The 10,723-nt window shown below is 44.7% G+C and overlaps 1 protein-coding gene across 3 annotated transcripts in view; it reads right to left on the bottom strand.

Moving 5' to 3' along the window:
• The window catches only part of LOC309630376 (uncharacterized protein), a gene marked incomplete at its 5' end in the record, with an annotated part of 1,321,579 nt that overhangs the window by 1,096,129 nt on the left and 214,727 nt on the right, over positions 1-10,723 (bottom strand). The gene's annotated exons all lie outside the window — the stretch shown is intronic.

Here is a 10,723-nt window from a genome sequence, read left to right as displayed (position 1 = left end):
CAAACTTGGATCCGTGCGCCCAATGCACAACAAAGCCAATCTAATGACACCAGGTTGTGGTGAAGGAAAGTACAGCGTTTACTGCAAGGCACCCAACATGGGACCAAACAAGGAGAACAGGAAGCTGAGGCTCACAAGACCCAAACTGCCCAGTGGCTTTCAGGGAAGGGTTTTTAAAGTCAGTGTTAGGAGTGAGGATTGTAGGGTGTCTGATCAGCTCATGGACGTTCTTCTGATTGGTTGATGGTGAGGTAATTGGGAGTTAACATCATCAACCTTCTGGTTCCAACCAGTCTTGGGTCTACATGCTTGTGGTCAGCAGGCACATAACTTCTTCTACCTGGTGGGGGTGTCAGTATCTGCAAAACGACTGAAGGATATGACTCAGGGTACTATCTATAGCCCTTGAGGAAGAACTAAAGGTCCTTGACTCTTTAGTTTACAGCTAAACTACTATTATTTTATCTTGCTTGACTGTTTTCCTTTGTTTCTGTATTTTCTCACTTCTCTGATTAAATTTGCTCTTTGGAACTAAGGGAAGGCCTAGGAGGCTAAAGCTTTTCTACAAACAAGAGGCTGAGGACATTGGGGAGAAGTGGGGGTCTGCCTTGGGAAGGCCCTGCAAGGTCCTGCTCAGTTTGAGAAGCTAAAAATGTATCATTCTAACGGCAAAATTTTGTGTCTTACTCTGCGCCTAACCTAAATGAAACTTTTCTACAAGTAAGTCCATGGCAAAATATAGTACCTTCTATGGATGTTTCTATATAAATATTTGACTGGGTATTTACCTCCTGGTGGCTCCTTTCACTTGAATTTGAAAACAGACCAAAGGGAAATGAAAGGGAAGGAGGGAGGGAGGGAGGAAGGCAGAGAGAGAGAGAGAGAGAGAGAGAGAGAGAAGGGAAACAAATTGGCTGAGTGTCTTAAATGTTTGTATTACCTTATGTCTCATTTGAAAACCTGAGTGCCCCGAAATGTCACACTTATATTTTATCTTCTCAAATTGAAATTTTAAGCCAAAAGGGATTGTGCTATAGTTTAGAATTGTCTACATTACTTTGAAACTCCCATAATTGATGGAAGATTAGGCTAGGAATTCGAATCCAAACCCAAAAGAACCAAATTTATTAAACCCATGGGGACCTTGCCTCGATTTGGAATGTTGCCATTTGGGGAAGATCTGTGGCAGTAGGCTTGATGATTGAAAGAGAAGTCAAGCTGCTGGGATTAGGGAGCTGATTGGCTTACGTAAGAAGAAACGGTGCATTGTAAGCAGGTTCTAGATTTAGAAAACTGTGTTGGCCACGTCAATCACACTTCAGAACTAAATGTTCTCATCGCCCTTCCTCTCTCTCCTGTCCAACTCCAAGCAGAGTCAGAGGTCTAGGACCCATGCGGCTGAGTATGTACAATTCCAAAGAGTTTAGGGACATCGCAAATAGACGCTCTCATGTCACTCAAGAGAAACACCAACTTCCCACTTCTCAAGTGAAAAATGCAAGCCTTCTAAAAAGTTCTTTAACTGCAAGTTTTCTTAGCAAAAAAATTGTTACTTAAATAATAATGCATTATAATAGACACTAGATTTGTTCATCCAGGAAGAATATTTGCTTTTGTTCAAATATTTGCTATATTTAATGTGCATTTTTACTTATTATAATATTAGCTGGCTGATTTCTCCATCTTTTCCACAGGAAAGGGATAATTGGGGTGGATCTTGAAGAATAAATAAACCCCAACCAGGGATGAAAGAGGGTGAGAACATTTCAGGAAACAGTCTGTGAAAAAGTCAGGAAATCAAGAAAAAAGTACTCTGTGTTCAGCAATGGTGATTTATTTAGTGTGGCTGGAACACATGGGGGAAGCGAGAGGGTAAGAGGGAAAGCTCAAAAGGTAGTTCAGGGCAGATTCTAAGAAGAGGCACAGTCCATTCCAAAGAGCGTGAGTTTCACCTTTTATATGACAGGTCACCACGGAAGTTTCAAGCAAATGAGCAAAAGACAGAACTGTTTGTGCTGATACACAAGTTACTTGTTGAGTCTACACCAGAACTCTCTGAGATAAGCACTCTTAACCTCATTTTATTGATCAACAAACGTAGAACCAAAAAGGTGAAAAAAGTTATCTAAGGACACAGAACCAGTAAGTAGCAGACCCAGGGTTTGCGTCCAGGTACGTATGTTTCCAACGACTTTGCATTATCTCATGCTTCTTCCTGAAAGTGACATGATTACTTTGTGTCGTAGAAAGCTATTTCTGGATTTTGTGTGGAAGACAGTTAAGAAGGAAGACATAACTGAGGAAGGAAAGCCAAACATGAAACCAGTTTTGTAGCCCAGCAGGAGAGAATCAGGGCAGAAATCAAGGCAATGGGAAAGAGAGGGCAAACAGATAATACTTGGTGAGCGATTGGCTGTGAGGAGTAATTGAGGGAGGGGAACACAGGATACCTCTGGGGTGTCTAGCCTGGGGCCTCAAAATCACAGCAAAGCCCTTTCCGGCTCAGTTTTAAACATATCACCTTTGAGGTCCTTCGGCTGCAAATGTGCATTGAACAACTTGGAAACAGAAGAGGAGCGCGCTGGAGGAAGATTAAGGCATACGCTTCTAAAAGGCTCCCCGTGCAAAATAAATTATGTAGCGCTTTCAACACATAACAGTTTATTCACAATGAACCTACATATGAAGCATTCCACATGTTTTTCCTCAAAGCTCACTTTCTTCTTGGACAAAACTAGAGGCTTGCAAGCTCTCCTCCAGGCTGAGAACCAAAACCAAGGACCAAGACACTCAACAGATTTGCAGGAAGAAACTGCTCTAAATTTGAGAGCACCTTTTAAAGACAGAAGACAAAACTGACGTGTAGGATCCAGGTGAAAGAGACGGGCAAAGCCGCTGTCAGACAGAAACAGAAACTGCCCTGGGGATGAGCAGCACGGGACAGCGCGACGGAGTGTGATGATGGCGACTCTAGAGAAGGAATCCTGTGTCCTCAGATGGCAGGCCTGGCCCTTAGCTTGACAGTGGGTCATGTGACCGGTGGAATGTTCTAGTGCTCACTTCTTGTTAACAGAGACAAGACAGAGGACGGGAAACCCGAAGGTAGCCACTCTCTTGGCACATATTTTCCTTCAGTCATTCTTACCTTAAATCCTCAAAAGAGGTGCGGAGTCTACCCTCTATTTCTGGATAGAGAGGAAAAAAAAAAAAAGACAGGAATATAGTGGGTCTCAGCTATTGTCCTATCCTTCCCCCCAAACTGTCTGCTGCTACCCTAGTCAAACCTAGAAGGTGAAAGTTCAGTGGGCTTGTTTTAAATCAGGAAAATTGACATGCTCACCCCTGGTCTTAGCTTTCATACTCTGCCTTGAAACCCTCAGCTTGAATTAGCTATAAAAACAGATTGTATCCCTAGTCTAGTGCTGTTTTCCTTAAATCTGTCAGTTAATTCAGTGTTTACAAATGATCCACTGTGAACAAGTAAAGCGTAGAACATGTTCCCATATGAAGAACTGAATAAGATACTTCCTAGAATGTTTATTTGGCATGATTTTGACTAGAATGATCATAATGCATACTATCTATGGGCATAATTAGGAAGTGCCAAAGTTGAGGGGAAGAAAGCACAAAATATTCCTTGCTCAGAGGTTTCTTATTTCATCTTCAGAATGCTAGGCTCCACTTTATACTTCTAGAATCGAGCCTAGATGCTTGCTTCCTTGATAAGAGTCCCCAGTTAGTGACACCTGCTATGTGCCGAAAGCTATGCTCGGTGCCAGGGAAACAGAGATGACTAAGATATAGCCCCCAACTAGTGAGAGGCTCACAGTGCTCTTGGGAAGAAAAGCGCGGAAAGAACTGCAGGCAAATAGACTAAGCATCTGGAGAGAGGTGAGGAGGAGAGTCAAGTAAGGCTGCCTGAGAGAAGACCTCCCCCGTGGCTCTCTCCAGGTCCCTGGTGAAACGCCAAATGGGACTGGCGCGTCCCTCCTCCCCTAATGGGAAAGGCTGTGCGGTGCCAACTTGCCAAAAGGTCTCCAGGTGCCGCCAGCTCCGTATGCAACTTCCATGGGCATCGAGTCACATCAAGTATGTCTCCTTTAGCAAGTTCTCTCTTTCTACGGTCATGAACTCGGTTGGATGCTACGTGTTCCCTTCCAGAGTGCCTATTAAAGAGCGAGCAGTGAAAGCAGCCTAGACCTTCTCTCCACGGGAGGCTGGGAAGCTAAGGAACCATGGACCTCCTGCCCTTCTGCTCCTGTGGAATTCTTGGGGTCTGTCCCAAGACTCCAAGAAAATGTGCCAAGTGAACTCAGAGGAGGGACTAGTAATTCTGTCCTGGAGGAAGGGTGTGGCTTCAGAGAAGGGACAGATGCACAACAAAGTGTGGATTAAACTCAAAGTGACCCAAGTTACTTTTTGCACTATTATTGGATTAATTGCAACCTCTGAAACTCACAAACAAATGTAAATTCTGGCACTACTGGGCTACGGAAGGGCTGGAATAAGTCTGTCCTACTACTTACTAGTATTACTTTGCTCACATCGGTATCTTTTTGCTTTAGCCATTATTATTGTCCCAAAATAATGATTTCTTTTTCTCTTTCCTTACAGGAGGGTGTGACAGAGACTGCTTAGATGCTCACCAATCTCAGGCCCTCCCTGGACAAACCATATTTCCCAGCCCCTCTTAAGGTGAACGGCAAATATAGAACTTTCTATTGGGTTGGCCAAAAAGTTCGTTCGGGTTTTCCCGTAAGCTGCTTTTTCCAGCAAAACATCCCGAACTTTTTGGCCAACCCAATGTGAATGTTTCTACATAGTCAGTATTTGGGTATATACTCAGTAGCTCTTTTACTTGGATTTGGTCTTTTTTCTTGAATTGCAATTTGATATTTTACCTTGAATTATTAGGGCCACAAAACTGAGCTCTGTGTGGAGAGCCAAGGGATGGGCACCAGTTCCAGGACTGCCTAGAAGACCCCCAGGTTGTCTCTCGCTTCCCCACGCGCACGGCCAGAAGAAAGGGCTCTGAGGTTGCAAAGCCACACGGAGGAACTGTCAAGCTCCAAACAGTCATGCAACCCACATTGGCACTTGTGTGAGTGACAGCTAAACGCCTCTGAAGGTCTGGCAATGATTTGTTAGAGTGATTAGAGAGTTTTATTCTGATACATACAAAGACACTGATAAATGTTTAAGTTTCCTTCAAAAAGAAATAATTCCAGGCTTCCCTGGTGGTACAGTGGTTAAGAATACACCTGCCAATGCAGGGGACACGGGTTCGAGCCCTGGTCCCGGAAGATCCCACGTGCCGTGAAGCAACTAAGCCCATGCGCCACAGCTGCTGAGCCTGAGCTCTAGAGCCCGCAAGCCACAACTACTGAGCCCACGTGCCACAACTACTGAAGCCCACGTGCCACAACTACTGAAGCCCACGCACCTAGAGCCTGTGCTCCACAACAAGAGAAGCCACGACAATGAGAAGCCTGGACACTGCAACGAAGAGTAGCCCCCGCTCACCTCAACTAGAGAAAGCCTGCACACAGCAACGAAGACCCAACGCAGGCAACAAATAAATAAATAAATTTATTAAGAAACAAAAGAAAGAAAGAAACAATTCCTTTTTCATTTAGAGAGTTATATGGAGCCATCCTGGAAAAACCAGGGCAACATCTCCATCAGAGTGCAGTGTTATTCAGTTCCCATGTGAGGCAAAGGTTATCTCTCTGACCTTGTGATGTTCTTCCAGATAGAGCTGCCTGGAAAAGAGGATGTAAGCTATGGATGAGAACAATATGTGAAAAGCTTATTTCAGATGCAACTGAGAATAGAAAATGCCAAAAACAACACAAAAAAGGGAGGCGAGGACTAAGAAGCAGGAAAAGAATAAGTGATGGAAAATTTTGCAACTGATAAAAACATTAAGTGAAAATGAGTTGGCCAGGCTGCGTGTATTTTCAACTCATTTGCTTTGACTCCATTTAGGGCTACGTACGACAGATATTGATATAAATCCTCTGAGGTTTAAACTGGCCAATCACCAAGTAAAAGTCAGGATTCCAAACAAATGTAGTATGCGGATCTGGAAAGCAGACCTGTGGTTAAGCTGGGATTCAGACAGGAAGTTGTGAATTCAGTGCATACCGGGAAAACTAGAGGGGTGAACTCACCGGGGCTAATTTCCCTGAAAGACCAAAGAACCACGTAGGAAACAATTCATCCTACAAGAAGAGAGTTTCAGGATGCACAAATCTGGCCTAAAAACGGTGGGTCAGAGCTGGAGGAAATGAGTACTTTAACTACACCAGGTGCCTGACGCTCAGATTGCCCTTTGATGCAGGTCCAAAATCTGAGGGAGAGGAGAGAGCCATAAAAGAGTGACGACACTAAAAGGGCAAACTCCCTGGAAACCTTTGAGAACATACGTGGGGACAGGGGATTGATTGCTCAAGGGATGCTAAAGAACGCTCCTCACTGGAGTTAGGAGCAGAGCGCTGACAGGACAGAGCACACTGACTGAAAACCAGCCCCCGGACCCGGAACGCCTGGGAAGGAGAAGAACTGGAAAAGGGGGCGGTGCTTCAGCAGATGCCAACACCCTATCAGCAGACAGTTACAGCAGCCTAATATCTTAGGATGTGGTGGTCTTCAAGGCGCTCTTGAAGGGGAATAACGTCCTTCTTCCCCACCCAGGTTCTGGGTATTTGAGAAATAGAAAAATAAGAGCAAGGTGGAGGCGAAGGTTTTAGTGATACAGTCAGGCCAGAGAACAGAGCATTGGAAGAAAGTCAAATGGGCCTGCTAACTTCACCCCGGAACTCAACCAACTTGCTTCCCCGTTACAGGTAGTGTCGGACGGTGGCACAATCTCTACACAATGGATCGCCAATGCGGGGAACAAATGCCCAGGTGTCTTGTCTCAATTAGAACAAATGTGAAGAGTCAGCCCAGCTCAGAGCTCCTGGCGATGGGGCCTAATTGAGATGGAATGTCTTTTCATGATGAGCTGGGTTCTATCAGACCACCAGGCCATAAGATCAGGTGGGCCCAGCAGCAACCCACTGAGAGATGGAAATGGTAAAGCCAGAATCGAACATGAGCAGGGCTTACCTGTGTCCTGTGGGAGCTCAGGGCTCCCTCATGACTAATGATGGAGGAAGAAGATCACTGTCTGTGTTGGGATAGTCTGTAGGCACAAGCCGAAAATGGACCGATTCTGCTAAGGGGCGGACTTAAAAGAGTGCAGCAAGCAGAAACCCTCCCCATGTGCAGAACTGGGGACAATGCACCTGCTCATCTACTCCGTGTGAAAGCAAAGTGACCTGAGGTTAGAATAGATATTGACTCACGGGCAGTGGAGAATGGTGTGGCTGGTGAATTGGGGCCTGGAAGGAGAATGATTGGATAATTGGGAATAAGAAGGTCTCAGGAAGATGCATGTGGGTGGACCTATCAGAGTATTCAAAAGTATGAAGGTCTTTGTATCACATGGCAACATCCAGCAGAGATCATCCACCACACAAAAGACATGAACAACCAAGTAGACAGAGCAACGGTGCCAGTTGACCTCAGCCAGCCTCTGTCACTCAGCCAGCCCATCAGGGTTCATGAACAGAATAGCCATGGTAGCAGAGATGGATATGCACTGGCCCAACAGAATGGACTTCCACCCATGAAAGCCGATCTAGCTACTGCCCTTGTCAAAGTCCAACCATCAAGAAAAAGAAACTGATGCTGAACAAATGGAATCTCAAAGAGAACAACCAACCATTTCATGGTAAGCTGACTAATTAGACTCCTTCCACCCTGAAAGAGGCAGTGACTCATCTTGACTTGAATCAACATATATCTGGGGTATAGATTTGCCTTTCCTGCCAGAAGGGCCTTAGCCAGCTCCACTGTAAGACGGCTTGCAGCTTTTGATCCACCAGTAGGGGATCCCATATGATATCACATCAGACAAAAGGGGCCTACTTCACAGCAAAGGTGGTGCAGCAGTGGCCACATGGCCCTGGGATCCTTGGGCTACATCACATGCTGTAAGACCCAGATGCTGCCAGCCTGGTGGAGCAATGGGATGGTCCTATGATGGCACAGCTGAGGCACCACCTCGAGATGATAACCTTCAAGGAAGGTGCATCATCCCGTAGAATAAAGAATATACCCTTAATCAGTGACCATTACATGGCGCTGTTCCCCCAATATGTGGAATACATGGGTCTGGGAACCAAAGGGTCAGAATAGGAGTGTCCACATTTGCTATCAGTGTAGCAGCCAGACCTGGGAGGGGTATGGTGACATGGGAATCAGACCCCTGGACAACAAGGGTCTGGGTCACCTTACCACATAAGCCACCAACACCAGCAGAAGTGCTGACCCAGGGTGAGAGGAATCTAGAAGGGGTAATAGAAGAGAAAGGACCAAGTGTGGTCTCTAGACAAAACGCAGCGATGGTGGAGTACTTCATCCCATTGTTTTGCCTCTGATAAGTTCTCCCCAGGAAAAGTCCTTCCAGAACCTGGAGCAGCTGTTTCTGGATGCCAGTGAACACTATGTGAAGCAACTGTATGTGGGTGGTGCAAGGGGCGGATGATTAGTGGATACTGTGGGAGCACGATACCCCTCAGACCCGAGGCACTCTCCCCCAGCAGCCGGAAGTCTGGGCTGCTGACCGCTCACTGATGCTTCCTCTCCAGGAGCTGCCCTCATCCTACGGAAGCTGCCTCACCAGGTTCCCATCCCCTCTTTGGAAGCAGCCAGCAGTCAATGACGGGTCAGTGCAGGATCCAAATACCTGCCCCCTTTGCTTCAACTGGGTCACATAGGAAGGGCTTCTCCATCTCTGAAATTCCTGCAAGGATCATCTGAGTCCTCTGTTACAACTACATCATATATTTGTTTAAGATTTATAATCCATCTCCTTCAAAAAAGGAACTGTATCAGGTTATAAAATTAGCATGTTATGTAACAGAATAAATCAAAATGAAATAAGTCAAAACTATTTAAAGGGAACATCTGTTCATTGTTTACAACAAATATTTATTAAGGCTACTCTGCAAATAAGGTACTGGGGTAGGTGCTGTGACCAACCAGGTGCTTGTTGTGCCATCAGTATGTTTACAGTTTGATCTAGAGATGGCATCTGCATAAATAACTACAGGTAGGAAAATAGGAACCTCTCGGTATTCACAGCTCGAACATACATCATTTCTTTCATTCTAGAACAGCACGATGAGATAGAGCTGTTACTATTCCTACTTTATAGATAGTAAACCAAAGGTTAGCAAGGGAAAGTGATTTACCCAAGCAGTGATAGAATCCAATTGTTCTTTCACCACGTTATGATAAATGTTTACTTGGATGATGGTATTATCCAAAAAGATAATACGTTTTCTCAGTCATCATCAAAAAGCCTCAAAAAGACATCCACTTTACATCATTTAACCATTTTGAGAATTTGCTTCATCTTGCTTAATATCCTGTATTTTTTCAATATCTTAAAAAATACTCAATGGCTCTGGTTGACACTGGATACTATCTGCTAAGTGAATCTCTCAAGCTTCACAAGATTAGAATGACGACTTGGCTATCTGCTGACTCACACCCTAGGTATTTCCACTATTATGAAATCACTACTTCACAGAAGGATGTTTGCTTAATAGTAATAGAAATGGTAAAAATAAAGAATGCAGAATTCTATTTTCAAAAGATTAGATTCTAAGGATCCTGTGGTGGCAGGTGAATCATCAAATAGGAAAGGCTGACTTGACTCCCTAAGAGGAGGGAATAGAGTAGAAAAAGAAGGGAAGAAAAGGAACAGCAGGAGGCTTGCTTACTCTGGAGCTGGGCCACGGAGAAGTATAACAGAGGCCGACAGACAGCAGCTGACCAGAGGGTCCCTGTTGACAGGGAGGTGATGCCCCTTCCCTTGAATAACTGAGGGCACTTGCCTGGAAAACAGGCTAAGGATCAGGGCCAGGAGGGACAGTGCAAAGAGGCAAAAAATAGAGGCTGTTGAAACAACTGCTGAACAGGACAGAGAACTGGGCAGGATGGTGAGAAACACTGGAGAGGGGACATGCGATGAATTTAGTGACGTGCACTCTCCCATGGAGGAGCCACCCTAAGATGTAAAGCTGCAGACACAGCACTTGGAGCACCATTTTAACCTGCAGGTCAAAGCTTTGTGGTCAAGTTTGTCGAATTCTAAAAGTGCCTGATCTCAAAGCTGATGGGAAGCTTCTGGTTACGATCTAGCAGCCAGGGAAGAGGTTAGGAACTGAGCAAAGGAATCAAGGGAGGGAGGAAGACGGAGACCACAAATGGAAGAAAAGAGGAAAATCCAATAACCTGCCCTCCCCTCCCCCCCATCATGAATGGACAAAAGATGGACCAAGATGGACCAAACAGCCCGTACAGACGATCATTTTCCTTTTTCTCTACTTTCTTCTATTTCTCTGAGTGCTTAGGTCCCCAGACTTACAAACCACTTTGAGGTGGGTGTATGTTTAAAATAACTTGATTTTCTTGTTATTTCCATTTATTAACTCAATATATTTGTATTTATCCCAAAAAAATCTTATTTTAGCTAAAATAATAAGAAAACCTCAAAATGGATGATTGACATTTTCTTTCGAAAATGACCTAATGCAGTCTTTCCCCAAGAATTTATTAAATGCATATCATAAGCAGGGCAATTTACTAAGCATATTAAAAGAAA

The sequence above is a fragment of the Balaenoptera borealis genome (assembly GCF_965194805.1).
Source record: "Balaenoptera borealis genome assembly, chromosome: 1".
Classification (NCBI taxonomy): Eukaryota; Metazoa; Chordata; class Mammalia; order Artiodactyla; family Balaenopteridae; genus Balaenoptera; species Balaenoptera borealis.
Note: the sequence above shows the minus strand (reverse complement) of the source record. Positions and strands in the feature narration are given on the sequence as shown.